We start from the raw sequence: 18,179 nt of genomic DNA, 5'->3' as shown, positions 1-18,179 counted from the left end.
CACATGGCCTTCCTGAAAACACTAGAGGGGATAAATGTATCACCAAACACCATCATACTAGGTGACTTCAATTACCCTAATATAGACTGGGAACACTACTCAAGCCCAAACACCCTAGCCCAAAAGTTCCTGGAATTCATAAACTCAAATGCCATGGAACAACTAGTCACCATCCCCACAAGAGGAGATAACATACTTGATCTCATCATCACGAACATGGGAGCACAATGTTCAACACCGGAGGTGTACCCCTCACTGGTGAGATCAGACCACAAACTAATCTCGCTGGAGGTCCTCATCCCACCCCCACCTGAAATAAAAAGACCACAGTAAAGAACTTCTCAAAAGCCGACTTCACACTTCTAAAGACTAGTGTGGTCTCCTTTAAGGACCCCGAGCCGGAGGAAAACAGTACTCAAGCCGCTGAATCACTTACAAATGCCTTCTACCAGCACCTGCAGGACTGCATGGATAAGGCAATCCCAAGCAAAACAAAGACTCTTTGTACCAAAGGCAAGCATCCAGTCTGGTGGACCCCAGCCATAAACAAACTCTACAACAAAAGGAGGAAGCTACTACAAGATAGAGCAAAATCCTTAAAAGGTAAGACACCCTTGATCACTATAAGTAAAAACTAAGAGCTCTCATAAAATCATCCAAAGCAAATTTCGAGAGAAAAATAGCTAAAGACTCAAAAGACAATCATAAGGCCTTCTTTAGCTATGTTAGAAACCTGGGAGGAAACTCCCAGATATGCTCAGAGCTAGTTCAAAATGATGTGAAGATTACTGATCCTACAGACATTGCCAACATACTGGCTGACAGGTTCAGTGCAAACTTCTCCCCTCCCCAAAAGGAGAGATATCTATACCAAACGATTGCAGCCCCCAAACATCTCCAGCGCCCAAGTGAGAACTGCTTTCTCCAATGCAAAAATCACAGCATCCATGGGACCTGATGGTGTCCCCGGCTGTGTGCTCCATGAACTCAATGAGGAATTAAACCCACAGCTAGGACAGCTGTTTAATCAAAGTCTTACCTCTGGATACACCCAGGAGTGGCGCACTGCAACTGTGGTACCACTTCACAAAGCGGTGCCTCCACCGACCCTGGAAATTACCGCCCATTAGCTTGACAAGCCTTATCTGCAAAGCCATGGAGAGGATCATAATGGACCTCATAAATAAAGACATAGGGAATTTGCAGACTTTGGATCCAACTCAGTTTGGCTTTGTCAAAGGCAGATCATGCCTTTTAAACTTGGTTGACTTTTTCGAAACAGTCACCAAAGCCATTGATGAGGGAAAGGCAGTCCATACAGCCTACCTCGATCTGGCTAAGGCCTTCGATACAATACCCCATTCGGGTATCATTGAAAAACTCATCAGCTTAAATGTCAACCCATACATCACAAGATGGGTTGCAAACTGGCTGAGTGACAGAACCCACAGGGTCAGAGCTGCTGGCGCCATGTCAGACTCAAAGCCTGTCACAAGTGGTGTCCCACAGGGCTCAGTCCTGGGCCCACTCTTGTTTGGCATCTACTTTTCCAAGTACAAGCAAACACAGGAGGGTTATGGCTGACAAAGTTTGCAGATGACTGCAAACTGGGCCATAGTAGAAAACACATCTGACACAGATATCCTTCAGAAGGGTCTCACAGAAACGGATAACTGGTGCCAGAGCCACGGCCTAAAGTTAAATGCCAAAAATGCATAGTCATACCCTTCGAAAAACAAGGTTACCCCTAGCTACCAAATAGGTGGCAATCCACTGAGCACAGAAGAAGTTATCAGGGACCTGGGGACCCAGGTTGATAGTAGTCTGTCATTCGACACCCATGTAGCTAAAGTAGTTAGGAAGACCTTCTACATTGCCCACCTTATCATGAAGGGATTCTCATCTAGATCAAGGGAGGTCATAGTCTCCCTTTACTCATCACTCATCAGACCAATGATTGAGTACAATGCCCCATTCGAATGTATCTGACCCGACACTTGCAGCAGCTGGAGAGGCCACAAAAGTTCCTCACCAAAAGGATAAAGGGTCTCAAAATCTGTCCTATGCTGCCCGACTGAAAGAACTCCAGCTCTATTCAGTCGCTACCGCTTGCTCAGAGGTGACCTTTGCCTAACATACAAGGCCATGTCAAACCCAGATTTGATGAATATGCTTCACCTCAACACATCTAGATCCACCAGAGCCACAAGGGCGGGAGACTTACAACTTGTCACGGCTATTAATAGGACGTGCTGGAGGGATAGATTCATCACCCAAAGACTCCTATGCTGTGGAACAAAATCCCGGTACATGTGAGGCAGAGCACCTCGCTGGCCTTGTTCAAGAGAAATCTTGACCAATGGATGGGAGATCGCAGATATACCTCAGGGATTACCTCAGTGTCACTGCTCGACAGAGGCACAGAAAAATAATGGGTATAGTTCCCCATACTAAAGGGGTGGCCTAAGCCACAAAACGATGGGCTAGGCTTGTAAATGCCCTCGGGCAGATAGCCTAGTATGAACCTATGAACCTATGAACCTATAAAACCCACACTGAAAACACCCTTTTAATCTTGTAGTACTGTTAGATACATTATTCCTTTCTAATATTGCTTTTAAGTTACATCCTCGTTTATACACAAATTTTGGTCTATCTCCAAGTTTTTCAAATAGTTCTTCGTTATTCAATATATAGTACCAGTTCTTAGTTAGAATGTGTTGTATATCCCAAGAATTGATGTTAAAAGTCGAGATAAAACTAGTCTGGAAACGTTTGTTTGTTTCCACATTAACTAAATTGGAATTGTTTCTCTCCTCAAGGTTACTCTGTCCTGTTAATGTGTTGGTAATCTCAACCTGTATTTCTAAGTTGTTATGTCTTAAAAGGGGAGAATAAAAACCTTTTGAACGTTTAAAATTGATTTCGTCCATTAGTTCAATAAACATAGACAGTGGATAATCTCTGTTCATGAACATTTCCTTCAAGTTATTACATTCGTTCAAAAAAGCTATTTCCCGACTGCACATCCTAGCAGCTCTTATTATTTGACCCTTAATAATGGCTCTTTTTTGCTTGTAAGGGTGTGCACTGTTGAAGTGTAAGAAAGAATTGCAGTATGTTGATTTCCTGTGTATGGTAGAAAAGTATTCTAAATTTATTAAATCTTTGTATAATTTCACATCTAAGTAATCGATCTCAGTTTCTGAAAAATTAAATGTGAAATTTAAAAATGATGTAGTATTATTAAGGGAATCAATCAATGATGTAGCTGATTCTATGTTCCCTTTAAATAAAATGAAAACATCATCAAGGTACCTTGTGTAATATTTAATATTGTCCATAATACTGTTATTACAAAATATGTACTTATTCTCCCAATATGCCATAAAGAGGTTAGCGACGCTGGCACCGCATGGTGACCCCATCGCTATACCCTGTTTTTGTAAATAAAATTTGCCATTGAAAGTGAAATAATTTGATGTTAAAATAATATCCAATAGTTCTGATACTATGTCTATCTCACTTTGTGTAGCTTTTAGGTCAATCAACATCAAGGAAATCCATTCTACTGCTTCTAAGTGTGGTATAGATGTATATAAATCCACCACGTCAATCATCAGGAAATTAAATGAACTATCAAATTCTATGTTACACATATTTTGAAGGAAAGTCCATGAATCTTTACAAATGCCCGGTATAAGTTTCAAATATTTAGTCAAAATAGTTTCAACTAGTTGTGCACAAGGGTATGTTATAGATAGACGACTGTCTATTAAAGCACGAAATGGTGGATTAAACATATCCTTGTGAATTTTCGGGATGCCAAAAATTACTGGATTTTTTGGCATAGGAATGTCTATGTAGTTGTAAGTGTCTAAATCAATTTTCCTGTTAATGAATAAATCCTTAAAGTAACCCCTGATTCTAGACTGTGATATGTTCATTTCATTCAATGATGAAATAGTATATACAGAACTATTTAAGACCAGTTCCATTTTTTCTATATACGTGTGGTTGTCAAATATGACCAACCCACCGCCTTTGTCCGGTTTAACCACCCAGACTGCTGAAGAACATAAAAGTTTAAGACTTGTTAATTGTTCATCAGTGACATTATGTTTCAGTTGTTTATTCAAAAATGTATCAGATTGGTGCATGTGGTGGATATCCAACTCACATGCACTCTCAAAAAGTGCTAAAACAGCATGTAAAGGCGGATTAAAAGTACTGGCTAATTTCAGCATAGTTACATTCTCAGAATCCTTGTTATTAAAAACAAAGTCAAGATTTAACTTTCGAACATAACATTTCAAATCAATTAGTGTTTTTGCTATGTTACATCTCTTTGTTGGAACAAATGTGTTCCCAAGTGCTAACAATTCGATCAAACAAGGGTCTAAAGAAATACTTGAAAAATTGTAGATGGTAAAGTCACCCTTCTGGTTAGTTAGTAATTTTAATTTGTTGTTATATAGGGAACTGTTGTTGTTATCAGAAGGAACTTCTAATTCCGAAAATTGTTCTTGTTTTTCTGTTGGAACTTCGAGTTCCGTGCCCCTAAAAAATGGCCATTATTTGCGCTGCTGTTGTAGTTGTGATAGTTATTGTTCCCGTGATGTTGAGGGCCATTCTTGTTGTTGTTTGCCCTTATTCTATTACTTCATCTAGGGACTTGTACAAAATTATCAGTACCATCTTCAACCAACTCGAAATCTTGCATGTTTGATGTTGAAGGTAAATATGCCCTTTCGTTGCTCGAATGGTCTAAGTTAACGAAAGAGCTTATAGTTGGAGGTCTTAATTTAACATAGGCATTATTGTCTCTATAGGAAAGCCTATCCCCTGACAATTTTTTATTTTTATTCAACTTCAACTTGTATACTAGAGAGTCTATACTCGTGAAAATACGGGTATAGTCGTACTTGTATCTTTCAAAGTTCAAGTCTTTTTTCAACAAGTTGTCAAGTTCGTTGACTTTGTTAATCAACTTGTTGATTTGGATATTGTAATGTTTGATCATTAACTCATGCAGTTGAAGGCCCTGGTTGTCAAAAAGTAGAGCTAAATCTTTATAAAAGTCAACATCAACGAATAAGCCAGTTGGACAAAAGTTAGACCTTAAGCCTTTCGGTATTATTTTCTCTGTAGAACATTGCCGAAAGTAGTTTACCTCCAGTTGCAATTTCTTAAGTTTTACAAGTTTTAAATCAAAAGATTTTAAGTTATCAGTAATCGAATTGCCACTTACTGTTGTCCGCTGTACACCCATGACCGGTAGTTCCTGCAAGACTTCAAAGTTCAAGTTGTCAGTATTATTAATCCAAATAATTTTTTTTTATATATATAGTACATGGACTATGGATATATTTCCACTGTGTACCTTTAAGGTTTTAACTAATTAGTTGACGTAAAAGGACGTGACTATATATTTGAAATTTGGCAGTATTATTTGAAAATTCAGTTCTGATGTAGCGAAAACGCTTTTGTTTTTTATTAAAAATTGCGTTCAAACTATCACAGCTTGTTCATTTGGACCTTGTTTTCACCCTCCAGGGTATTTTAACAATTTTGTGGATTTTCTCTGATTACTGGAACTTGGAAAGTACCACAAACGTTTTTTTCCAAACTGTAGATTGTAAGCAAGGTTATATGTCATCAGTGTTAACACAGCAGCATGTGGGACAAGCAACGCCCTATTGCTTATTATTCATCACAACTGGACCCAGTGGCACGGTCTTTACCTCACTGTGTACAAGCAGTAGTTGCAGCTGCAATGGCAGTACAGGCTTCGGCCACAGTAGTTTTGTTCCACCCTCTCACATTGAGAGTGCCTCATGCAGTCGCGATTATTTTACTGAAAGAGAAGGTAGCATATCTTTCCCCTGCTAGGTACCTTTCCTGTATGACTATATTGTTGAGACAACCTCATATGACAATTGAGCGATGTACGACTTTGAACCCTTCTACCTTGCTCCAAACCCCTGCAGATGGCACACCACACAGCTGCCTACAGGTGATTGAGCAAAAGACACTGCCTAGAAAAGATCTTATGGATGTTCCCTTGGATAATACCGAGGTGACATACTATGTGGATGGCTCATGCAAAAGGGGTCCTGCAGGACAGAACCTAGTAGGATATGCAGTAGTTTCTGATACTGACATTATAGAAGTGAAATCTTTACCACATAATTTATCTGCACAGACAGCAGAATTGATTGCCTTGACACGGGCATGTACCTTAGCAAAGGGTAAATGTGTGAACATTTTTACTGACAGCCAGTACGCTTTTTCTACTGTACATGTTTTTGCGCAACAGTGGAAAAATCGAGGAATGATAACATCTACTGGCAAACCAATCAATCATGCACAGTTTATTTTAGATCTTTTAGAATCTATTCAGTTACCTCAGAAAGTAGCTATTTGTAAATGCACAGCTCATACCAAGCAACAGGACAGGATTTCAAAAGGTAATGTGAGAGCTGATACAGCTGCAAAGCAGGCAGCTTCAGAAGTATTTCTTTTGAATGAGGAATTACAACCCTCTGAGATTTTAGACTTAGAAATGTTAAAGACAATCCAGACACTTACTACGCAAGCTGAAAAACAAAGATGGGTAAAACGAGGAGCAATTCTCGAAAAGGGGCTGTACATCTCTAAAGAAGGGAAACCAATATTGCCATTAAATTTGTTTAGATATGCAGCTTTGTTGAGCCATGGGCAGTGCCATGTCTCAACAGGGGGGATGGTACAGCTGGTGTACCAAGTGTTCACGACATATGGATTCTCAAACTACTCTAAAAAATTCTGCTCGGTATGCCACGTTTGTAATAAACATCATGCACAAGGGGCATTAAAGCCCAAGCAAGGGAGTTTCCCTACACCACCGTACCGGTTTCATACTATCTGTATGGATTTCATAGAATTGAATAAATGTGAAAATAAGAAGTATTGTCTTGTCATTGTAGATATGTTTTCCAGATGGGTGGAAGCCTTTCCGACTAAAAATCCAGATGCTGCAACTGTGGCCAAAGTTCTTGTTAAAGAAATCATCCCTAGATTCGGCATTCCGGAAAGGATCTACAGTGACAACGGCACACACTTTGTAAACCAGACCATACAACAGTTAAGTAGACATTTTGGTATTTCTTTAAAAAATCATTGTGCGTATCACCCACAATCTGCAGGGCTAGTAGAGAGGCATAATGGGATTTTAAAAAGTAAGCTAAGGAAGTTAATAGTAGAAACACAGAGAAATTGGGTGTACTGTCTGCCCCTGGCACTGTTGAGCATAAGAACTGTTCCAAATGCAAAAGGATTGACTCCTTTTGAAAAATTATTTGGAAGGGCTTATTATATACCTCAGTGGAAATCTCTCATGCCCGCAGACCAGGAAGCTGACAAGTACATTAGCTGAGTATATGCGAAACCTGTTAAATTCTAAACATTTGTTGCAGTCAAATTCTGTTTCAGATAAAGAATGAACCAGACCGTCAGAAGTGGCAGTGCCCCCTGGAGCCTGGATCTGGGTGAAGACAGTAAAGAAAAAGAACTGGGCATCACCAAAGTGGGAAGCTCCATATCAAGTGCTTCTGTCGACACCCACTGCAGTCAAAATTGTGGAGCGCACCTCCTGGATCCACCTGACGCACTGTAAATTAGTCAAAAACTTTGAACTGGATAAAAATCTTGTCACATGCCAAGAGTAAAAATGATAGAGTCCAGAAGAAACAGGAATGCAGAACAACCCTTTCCTCAGAAGTATTCCATAATCATTCTGTTAACTGTACTAGTGACAATAATCTTTTTGTTGTGGCCTTTCCTTTTCCCAGCCACACAGACTGAACTGAATAAACGTGTAGCATTACTCATAGACTGGCATCCAAACTTTAACACTTACCAGGCAATTAAATATGTGTATGCTGAGACTTTCAATGTTTCGAATTGCTCGATTTGCACAGCTTTGCCGACAGCATACGGGGGGTTATTAATGACTACAGTCCCCCTAGGGGTCAATGAGACCTGGGAGAACTTGATTTATGATACCTTGACCATTACATCACAAGATAAAATAGCATTGCACTTCTCTGTTCCACAAGAGGGAACTGTGTGATTTTATAAAAATTATACTGTTCAGGTGGGTTGGAGCAATTGCAATGTGACTGTTCCTTTTAAATGTTACACTAAAGGTAACAATGTAGATCTTTATTGTAATACAAACTATGATTCATTTCTTGGATTGATGCACAAAACAATTGATGAAGTAAAACACAATTCTGTTCTTTATAAACAACTGTCTATAATTGATAGAAAAATGTTTCATGCAGGGCGAGTGTATATTCATAGCAAGGTTACTACTAAAGTAGAGGACTGTTATTTTGTGTGTGGCAGAAAGGCATACAAATGGTTACCTGATAATTGGTCCGGCAGTTGTTTTTTGGGTTACCTGGTTCCAGCCATACGACACACTGCAGTTTTGCCTCAAGGGAAAATTCGAAATGTCCGAGAGGTCATCAAGAAACTTGTAAATCCAGTGGGACAAATCGATGTGCGTTGGAAAGACCATCATTCTATAGGCAAAGGACTGACACATATGGACTTGAGTGATAGCGTTATATCGTGGGCAGGCATATTACCAGCATATGGAGCAGTGAAATCGATCTGGGAGCTGAAAAAACTGTTAAAACTTCTCAAAGTAATGAGTAATGCAACTTTTTCCACTCTCGAATTGGTGACTGATGAACTGAATGCTATGAGAACTGTAGTGCTTCAAAACTGCATGGCTCTCGACTTAACCCTAGCGGCAAGAGGTGGTACTTGCGCTTTAATCCAAGAAGAATGCTGTTCGTATATTCCTGAACATAAACACGAGATAGACAATCATCTTGGGGTAATTCAGCAAGTGTCGGCCATGACCAAACCAGGCCCAAACCCACTGACAGACTTTTTCCAGAAATGGTTTGGGGGGTGGGGTACCATCCTAATGAACATCCTGATTGCCATTTGTGTAGGAATGCTCCTACTGGGAGTATGTGTTTGTTGTGGTATCCCCTGTATGAAAAGACTGATTAAAGATTTTATAGACATATCAGTTTCTGAAACCTTATATCAAAGTACTGAGTTAGAAGAACTGTTAAAAGATTGAAAATGCTTTCATACGTTTAAACTGAATGACTCTCTTAACTACAAATCCTGAGTGGAAGAGGTTAGGAGAAGAAAACAAACTGTTTATGCTTATTTTGAAAGTAGAATAAAAGTATTAATAGGGGGAAATGTCAGAAAAATATGTATTAATGTGTGTATTAGTAATATGCTTAGTGCATTTAGAGCTTGAAAAGGGTTAACACATTTATTCTATTTCATACTGCATAAATCTGTACAAACTGCAGATGCTTTCTGACCTTGTATTGTTAGCTAAAATCTTGCTTGTGCCTTGGAAATTTACTGAGAAGCAGATGATTCCTGCTTATGTTAGGAAAATAATGAATAGAACAATACTACTTGTATGAAACTTAGACAAGGAGTTCCACTTGTGCTGTGAGAAAATACACAGCTGTAGAAGCTATAGATAATTAGGACAAAGCCTGCTTGAAAATATGAACTGCAATCAGCATTTGCTTGTATCTGAGTTAGAAGAGTACCTTGAAATGTAAAACTGTACAATAGAAGCCTGTAAACGGATTAGTGCCCACCAAGGCCAAGTTGTTTTTCTCAAATGTTTCTCACAAATCTAGTCATGTCAGCAGAAAATCTGAGTAACATCTGCTGTAGAACAATGCTAAAAGTTGTGTTTGATTACGTCAGCCTTAGAAGGCCATGTCTTGTAAAACAGTATAAGAATAAGCATACTTCCTGTTAGTAGTTAGACAAATCCTTGTATTTGCATGTTTTTGTCTCCTTGCAGCAAGTTATTAAATGTGCCTTAACTGAACCTTACGTGTATTGGTCTTTGAAGTTTTTTCCTTTGACATTATGACAGTAACATTTGTTATGATGTGTATCACTGACTGTAGTTGTATACAGCAGGCACCTGACATCCTTGAAGTACACATGCTCATTTTGTTTGGAAGTGCATGTAACTGTGGAACACCATTACTATGGCACTTTGGTTGCGTGGTTGTCCCTTACTTGTTATGATATCCACTGCCATGTGTTCAAATACCACATGTGACCTATGCAATGTTTTAATGGATTGTGCATGTGTATTGTGATGATGTTACTTCTTATATATTACATATTCAGACATTTTTTCATATGCATTCTGATTATCTGTTCATAACAATAATACAAATGAAACAGTTTAGCACAGCTTTGCATTGAAAATGAGAGGTGAAATAGTCAATTGTCATATGCTTATAATTTCATCATGTCACTATGCAAGCCTCCATATAAAGTATAACATTTGCATATGACATTGTCTTCCAGATGTCAGTCAGAATTAGGGAAGACAATTTCTTGCACAGAGAGAGAGAATGAAGTTATAATCGAGGTTCTTCCACAGCATGATTGCAGTCTTCTTGGATGGACGGGCAATACTGTCTGGAGGAATGACATGTGAACAGGCATTCCAAACATGATCAATGCTTTGGCCAGTCACAGCATATCCAGTGAGGCCTGTCAGTAATGTTACTCTGGCACGATCCTCAGTGCAGCCTACAGACTGCTGCTATGAGAGGGCGAGGAATGCCACTACAAGCGGGTCACTCTTGCCTCCCCAGATGACATAACAGTGTTACTGGCTTCAGTTCATACCACCAGGACATATGTTGCCCTCATGCTTATTGTTAACAGGTGTGGATTCTGATTACATCATAGTTGTGGTCCTGTACTTACTGACTAGTCCCTCAGGTATTTCATCCTGCTGGAAAACAGCCCCCAGACCACTTTCCCTTCATATTGCAGCATCATGGATACTAACAGAGTGTGTTACCATGATATTAATAATGAGGGATCTGCTGACCACACCACCTGACACTCCTTTATTTTGATGTATAGTTCTGCATCAGGTACAGCAGGTCTTTTAAATGGAAAGTGGGTGCAGTTTATTGTACCAAGGATACAGGGGAAATTGGCTATAGTACAGAATTGTTGCTAGCCAGTTCTTTAATCCATGACTGTTGCTAGGAAGTGGATGTAATCATCCACCTTGGTGCACATTGCTGCCAGGAAATGCAAGAGAATTTAAATGGCAACTGCCTGGGATACTCCAATAGCATCCCCTTATGCTGCTGAAATGTTCCAGAGGTCAGTATACCTAGACTCAGACAAACTTTTGTTACAGTGTAAAAGTAAAAAAACAAACAAACAAAAAAAAACCCTGGTAAAGTGTGTGTGTGTGTGTGTGTGTGTGTGTGTGTGTGTGTGTGTGTGTGTGTGTGTGTGTGTGTGTGTGCATGTGTGTGTGTTGGTGTCTGCATGTATGCATGTGTGTGTGTCTGTGTGTGTGTGTCTGTGTGTGTGTGTGTGTGTGTGTGTGTGTGTGTGTGTGTGTGTGTGTGTGTGTAAATGTAAAGAGTGAAAGCAGTTGAACAGTGGCAGCAGTTTGCATACCTCTTGACCTATTAGCTCAAGATAGAAATTGCAAAGTTGGTTGAACAACAGGATTTGTGTTAGAATGCTTGTTTTGATCACCAACTGTGTTTTGGGGGTGGGGGGGTAAGATTGATCCAGCAGTGGCAGCAGCAGTTAAGAGGCCTGCACACCTGTCAACCTCTTAGCTAAAGGGATCATTGGGGGAATGTTCCATTTGATGTCAGTGAAGTGCTTTGGCTGACATGAACAAACTATTGAAGGTATCTTTGGGGGAATTGTTTCATTTGGCATCATTGACGTGTGTGTGCATACATGGAGAAACTACTGAAGGAATCATTGGGTTGGAATGTTCTATTTGGTGTCATGGAAGTGACTGTGCAAACATGGAGAAACTACTGAAGGAATCATTGGGTTGGAATGTTCCATTTGGTGTCATAGAAGTGACTGCAAACATGGAGAAACTACTGAAGGAATCATTGGGTTGGAATGTTCCATTTGGTGTCGTAGAAGTGACTGTGCATACATGGAGAAACTACTGAAGGAATCATTGGGTTGGAATGTTCCATTTGGTGTCGTAGAATTGACTGTGCAAACATGGAGAAACTACTGAAGGAATCACTGGGTTGGAATGTTCCATTTGGTGTCATAGAAGTGACTGTGCAAACATGGAGAAACTACTGAAGGAATCACTGGGTTGGAATGTCCCATTTGGTGTCGTAGAAGTGACTGTGCATACATGGAGAAACTACTGAAGGAATCACTGGGTTGGAATGTCCCATTTGGTGTCGTAGAAGTGACTGTGCATACATGGAGAAACTACTGAAGGAATCATTGGGTGGGAATCTTCCATTTGGTGTCATAGAAGTGTTTGTGCATACATTGATAAATTACTGAAAGGATCCCTGGAGGGAAGTTTGATTTGGTGTTAGTGAAGTACTTGTACAGATATGGGCAAACTACTGAAAAGGTCATGGGGAAATGTTTCTTTTGGTGTCAGTAAAAGTGTTTGTACAGACATGGACATACTACTGAAATGATTGTTGAGGGAAATGTTTTATTTGGTACCAGGAAATGACTTCAGTAATAATGGACCAACTACAGACGGGTTCATTTGAGGAAATGTTATTCTGTCATCACTGAAGTCTTTGTGCAGACATTTTGGTGGGAAATGTTTCATTTGGTGTCAGTGATATGTTTGTACAGACACAGACAACTTACTGAAGGGATTGTTTGGAGGAAATATTCCTTTTAGTGTCAGTGAAGTTTATGGACACACATGGAGAAACTACTGAAGAGATCATTGGGTGGGAATGTTTCATTTGGTGTCTGTGAAGTTCTTGTGCAGGCATGGACAAGCTACTGAGGGGGTCATTGGGGGAAATGTTTCATTTGGTATCAGTGAAGTGCTTTTGCAGGCATGGACAAACTATGAAATGGATCATGGAGGGAAATATTTTATTTGACATTTGTGAAGTGCTTGGGCCTACATGGACAAACTACTGAATGTGTATTTGGGAGAAGTGGTTCATCTGATCTTCATAAAGGTGCTTGTCCTGGGATCATTGGGGGAAGTGTTCCATTTGATGACAGTTGACTGATTAGGGAGACATGGACAAACTATTCAAGTGATCATTTGGGGAAATGTTTCATCCTGTGTCAGTGAAGTTCTTGTACTGGCAAGGACAAACTGCTAAATGGATTACTGGAGGAAATGTTTCATTTGGCATCGATGAAGTGCTAAAGCCTGCTTTAGATCACTTATTGAGCATGCTATACCTGCTGTCACATTGTCAGCTTAGCTATCTATAATTTTGTAAATAATTATATGTCATTTGTGAATATTCATATAATTTATATGGAAGTTTGACAGAGGGAGATACAGCTGTCTGGAATTTTGTAAATGGTTATATGTTATTTGTGAATATCAGCAGGATGCAATTGCTTGTGTTACTACTATATTAGAACTGTATGTTGTCTGTATATCAAGATGCTGATAAAGAAGTGTGTGTAAAGTACTGAACTTAAATATGTGTCCACAGTGTACTCTACCGGAAAGGAACAGAAATGTATATAAACTATTGTACCTGTGTAAATGTATGTTTTAACAGTGGGAACTAGAACACAGAGGGTTAACTTGCAAAACTTCAAGAAAATAGTTGAAATTAAATTGTTTTCTAATTGTGCAATAAAAGTTAGTTTCAATGCAGCAAAGAGACAGGATGTCTAAAACTAGGGAGCCTTCTGCATTGTGTTGTAATGTTTTATGTCTTCTAACAGCTGGAAAGATTTAAGAATGGTCCTTGTTTATGTGTTTTCACAGGGAGATGCTAAATGCTAGTAGTTTCTAACAATGGGGGTTTAGCTTGGAAACTGATGTCAGGTGACAAAAAGTGATGTCATGCTTCAAGTATCCCAACAGCAATGTTTGAAATATTAATTTAAGAACTCTCTGAGAGAGAGAGAGAGAGAGAAAGAGAGAGACAAGGCTTTTTCTATCTTGAATTTGACCTGGAAACATCCACTCACCTTGCTGCAAGCAAGTTTTTCTTAGATTCAGTTAGGAACATAGTAAAGATTAGTTTCGGTATTCTCAGTATTTGAGATTGTCCTGCAATGTTGTTTTAAATATTTCCTGTGATTTTTGAACTCTGAAGTCACTGTGAATACATATTTAGTATTATCTTGCTATTTTATTTATTATTAAATATATTTGAACTTTTCAGTTGTGGATGGTCTGTTTAAAGATATTTAAGCTCACAGAGTACTTGCATATCTATTTGGTGACATTGTGCAGGCCACTACTAATAGCATTGCTCCTGATCAAACTAACATTTGGATTAACAGTAACACTACACAGTAAGATTGGCCACTGTTTGCTCTGGGCCTTAAAGCAGCTGCTAAGTAGTGGCTGGTGGTGGTGAAAACTACCTTATAGTCTGGGCAGAAGAGGGCATAGCTAGTAAAACCTGTGCCAGTCCTTCCCAGGTGTGTTTGTGTATTTGTATATAAATCAAATCTCAAAGAGTGTGTGTCAGCTACTTGGCAGGGACACAAAGCACTGGTTGGACAGAGGGGTCCCTATTAATTTGACGAAACTTAATTTGTCAAACTACAAAAGATTGACAGCTAAAGATCGAAATGTCCAAACCACGAACAATCAGCTAAGCAATTTTTTTTCCCATGGATAGAATTTGCTTGGCCATGAACAGGAATTTGCCCTTTCCCCAATGTGGTGCAATTGCGGAGTTAGTATCTTTAGTTTGGGGGGTGTGGGGGTGAACCCCCCCACTTAATTCAGGTTGAAAGGTTTTTGTTTTGTGTAACGGCCAAATGAATTCTTTCCGTGGGAAAACATTTGCTTAGCTGATCATTCGTGGTTTGAAAATTTTGTTCTTTAGCTGTCGATCTTTTGTAGTGTGACAAGCTAAAGTTTCATCAAATTAATAGTGACCCAGACAGAGAGGGTGCTGGAGGTCTTGGCTTGGCCACTCAGCTGAGGTCTCATCTCTATAGCTGAACCAGTGAGGAGTCTTACTGGGCAAATGGAGAAAGAGGGAGAAACCACCCCTAGACTGACTGTGGTCTGTATGTGCTCTTAAGGGAAATTGGACTTTACTGTGTGTGTACTTGTCATCCTCCCAGTGGGTATTTTCCCCACTGTTGCCAGTGGTGAGGATTGAGGCTCCTTGATTACTGGACTAGTGCTGGGGTGTCACACCTGTGTCATGGGATTATGAATGAAAACAGTATTTTACTTAGCTTATTCTGGAGGAACAGAATCTTCATATTAGCTACATGCTAATTTATATCCAAAAAAGCACAGTCATGAAGTAATCAACACTTCTAAACATCAGCACTTTGTTTGAATCTTTACAATTCGCCTGTGAATTTTGATACTGCATTTCTTCCCATATCCAAAGACATAATGTGTGGTGAAATTACACTTCTTCACTTGCTCTTACTGTATTGTGTGTCCATGTGCTTGGCAGTTCATTGGAACCCTGTTCAGGATAAGCTCCAAATCTACTATGCCTCTGCAATGAGGCTAGGTGGATAATTAAGAAATAATTAATGATTTTAGGCAGTGTGGCATGTCTGACCACCTCTCACTACATGAAGCATCACTGTTGGCTTACACTATACTTTTTTCACATGCAACATGATTTGGGAGAGCCTTAAAAAAAAGAAAACTTTTCCCAATGAAAAAAAAATAGCTTTAGGTAAACTGTAGGTCATGTTTATTAAGATACTGGGGGGGGGGGGGCGTTTTTACCTTAGTCTCACACTGAATTCATTATCCAGAAATCTTCTCCAATTCATAGGTAAGTGCTAGGTGAGCAGTTAGGATAGGAGGAGATGAGGTAACAATGGTAATGTATTACCAATCTACAGGAAAGTCCCCAGGAATAGATGGTATTCCTCTGGAAGTATAGAAGTTTGAAAGGAAAAACAGATAAAGATCTGGAAGGTTTTGTTTAACAATATTATAACAGGTGGAGAAGTACCAACATCCTGGAAGAAAGCAGTGGTAGCTGTAATACCTAAAGAAGGTAAAGATGCATCAGATCCAGCTTCATACAGGCCCATTTCCATAATAAACCATGATTACAAACTGTTTATGTTTATAATGGCTAAAAGAATAGCAAAAGGATGTCAATAATTGATAGATATGGACTAATGTGGTTTATGGAGGGGTGGGACACATTTGACAACATTCACAGAACACTGATGATCAAGAAGGAAGCAGAATGTAAGAAAATACCACTGTTGTTGGTCTTGATGCAGAGAAAGCATTTGACATAGTAGGCTGGGACTTTAGAAGTAGAGCAATAAAGCACTTTCATTCCCTGATAAAACTGTAAGGTTGATTAGGAGAACATATGAGGGATCTGAGGTGAAAACAAAAAGGGGCAGGGGTCCGCTGTGATAATCACTGCTTGAGCTGAGGAACCAGGCTGAGGTGTCCTCTCTCCCCTTTACTATTTGCATTATATTTAGAACCACTGGAAAAGAAAATAAGGGACTCAGAAATTCAAGAAACCATGAATGTTGATCAGGTCAGAATGAAATGAATGGATGCGTAACAGAATGGTGATAATGCTGCAGACAGTAGCATCAGAAATGAACTGCAGACATGCAATGTAAGGTATGAGCGCATCACTCATGGGAATCTCACTGAATGAACTGCAGACATGCAATGCAAGGTATGAAAGCATCACTCATGGGAATCTCTCTATATGAATGAACTGCATATATGCAATGCAAGGTATGAAAGCATCACTCATGGGAATCTCACTGTTTGAATAAACTGCAGACATGCAATGCAGGATATGAAAGCATCACTCAAGGGAATCTCACTGTTTGAATGAACTGCAGACATGCAATGCAAGGTAAGACAGCATCACTCATGGGAATCTCACTGTTTGAAAGAACTGCAGAAATGCAGTGCATGGTATGAAAGCATCTCTCATGGGAATCTCACTGCTTGAATGAATTGCAGACATGCAATGCAAAGTCTGAAAGCAACACTCATAGGAATCTCACTGTTTGAATGAACTGCAGACATGCAATGCAAGGTATGAAACAATCACTCATGGGAATCTCACTGTTTGAATGAACTGCAGACATGCAATGCAAGATATGAAAGCATTACTCATGAGAATCTCAGTGTTGGAATGAACTGCAGACATGCAATGCAAGGTATGAAAGCGTCACTCATGGGAATCTCACTGTTTGAATGAACTGCAGACATGCAATGCAAGGTATGAAAGCATCACTCATGGAATCTCACTGTTTGAATGAATTGCAGACATGCAATGCAAGGTATGAAAGGATCACTCATGGGAATCTCACTGTTTGAATGAACTGCAGACATGCAATGCAAGATATGAAAGCATTACTCATGGGAATCTCAGTGTTGGAATGAACTGCAGACATGCAATGCAAGTTATGAAAGCATCACTCATGGGAATCTCACTGTTTGAATGAACTGCAGACATGCAATGCAAGATATGAAAGCATTACTCATGGGAATCTCAGTGTTGGAATGAACTGCAGACATGCAATGCAAGTTATGAAAGCATCACTCATGGGAATCTCACTGTCTGAATGAACTGCAGACATGCAATGCAAGGTATGAAAGGATCACTCATGGGAATCTCACTGTTTGAATGAACTGCAAACATGCAATGCAAGGTATGAAAGGATCACTCATGGGAATCTCACTGTGTGAATGAACTGCAGACATGCAATGCAAGGTATGAAAGCATCACTGAATGGAATATCACTGTTTGAATGAACTGCAGACATGCAATGCAGGGTATAGGTTCATAAGTAGGTACTAGGCTATCGGCCCAAGGGCCTATGTAAGCCTAGCCAACATGGTTCTCTTGCTTATGCCACCCGAGAAAGTTACATTCCTATGCCACTGTCAAGCAGAGACACAGAAGTGATCCCCAGGGTGTATTTCCTATTTCCCATCCACTCATCAAGATTTTTCTTGAAGAGTGCTAATGAAGAACTTTGCTTGACATAGATGGGTAGCCTGTTCCAGAGTATGGGAAGTCTCTGGGACAGGAATCTATCCCTCCAGCATGTCCTGTTTATTGTGGTGACAAGGTTTAGGTCCCTAGAGCATGTAGCTTGGA

The sequence above is a fragment of the Protopterus annectens genome, chromosome 15.part0 (assembly GCF_019279795.1).
Source record: "Protopterus annectens isolate FY-2018-M chromosome 15.part0, PAN1.0, whole genome shotgun sequence".
NCBI classification, from domain to species: Eukaryota; Metazoa; Chordata; order Ceratodontiformes; family Protopteridae; genus Protopterus; species Protopterus annectens.
Note: the sequence above shows the minus strand (reverse complement) of the source record.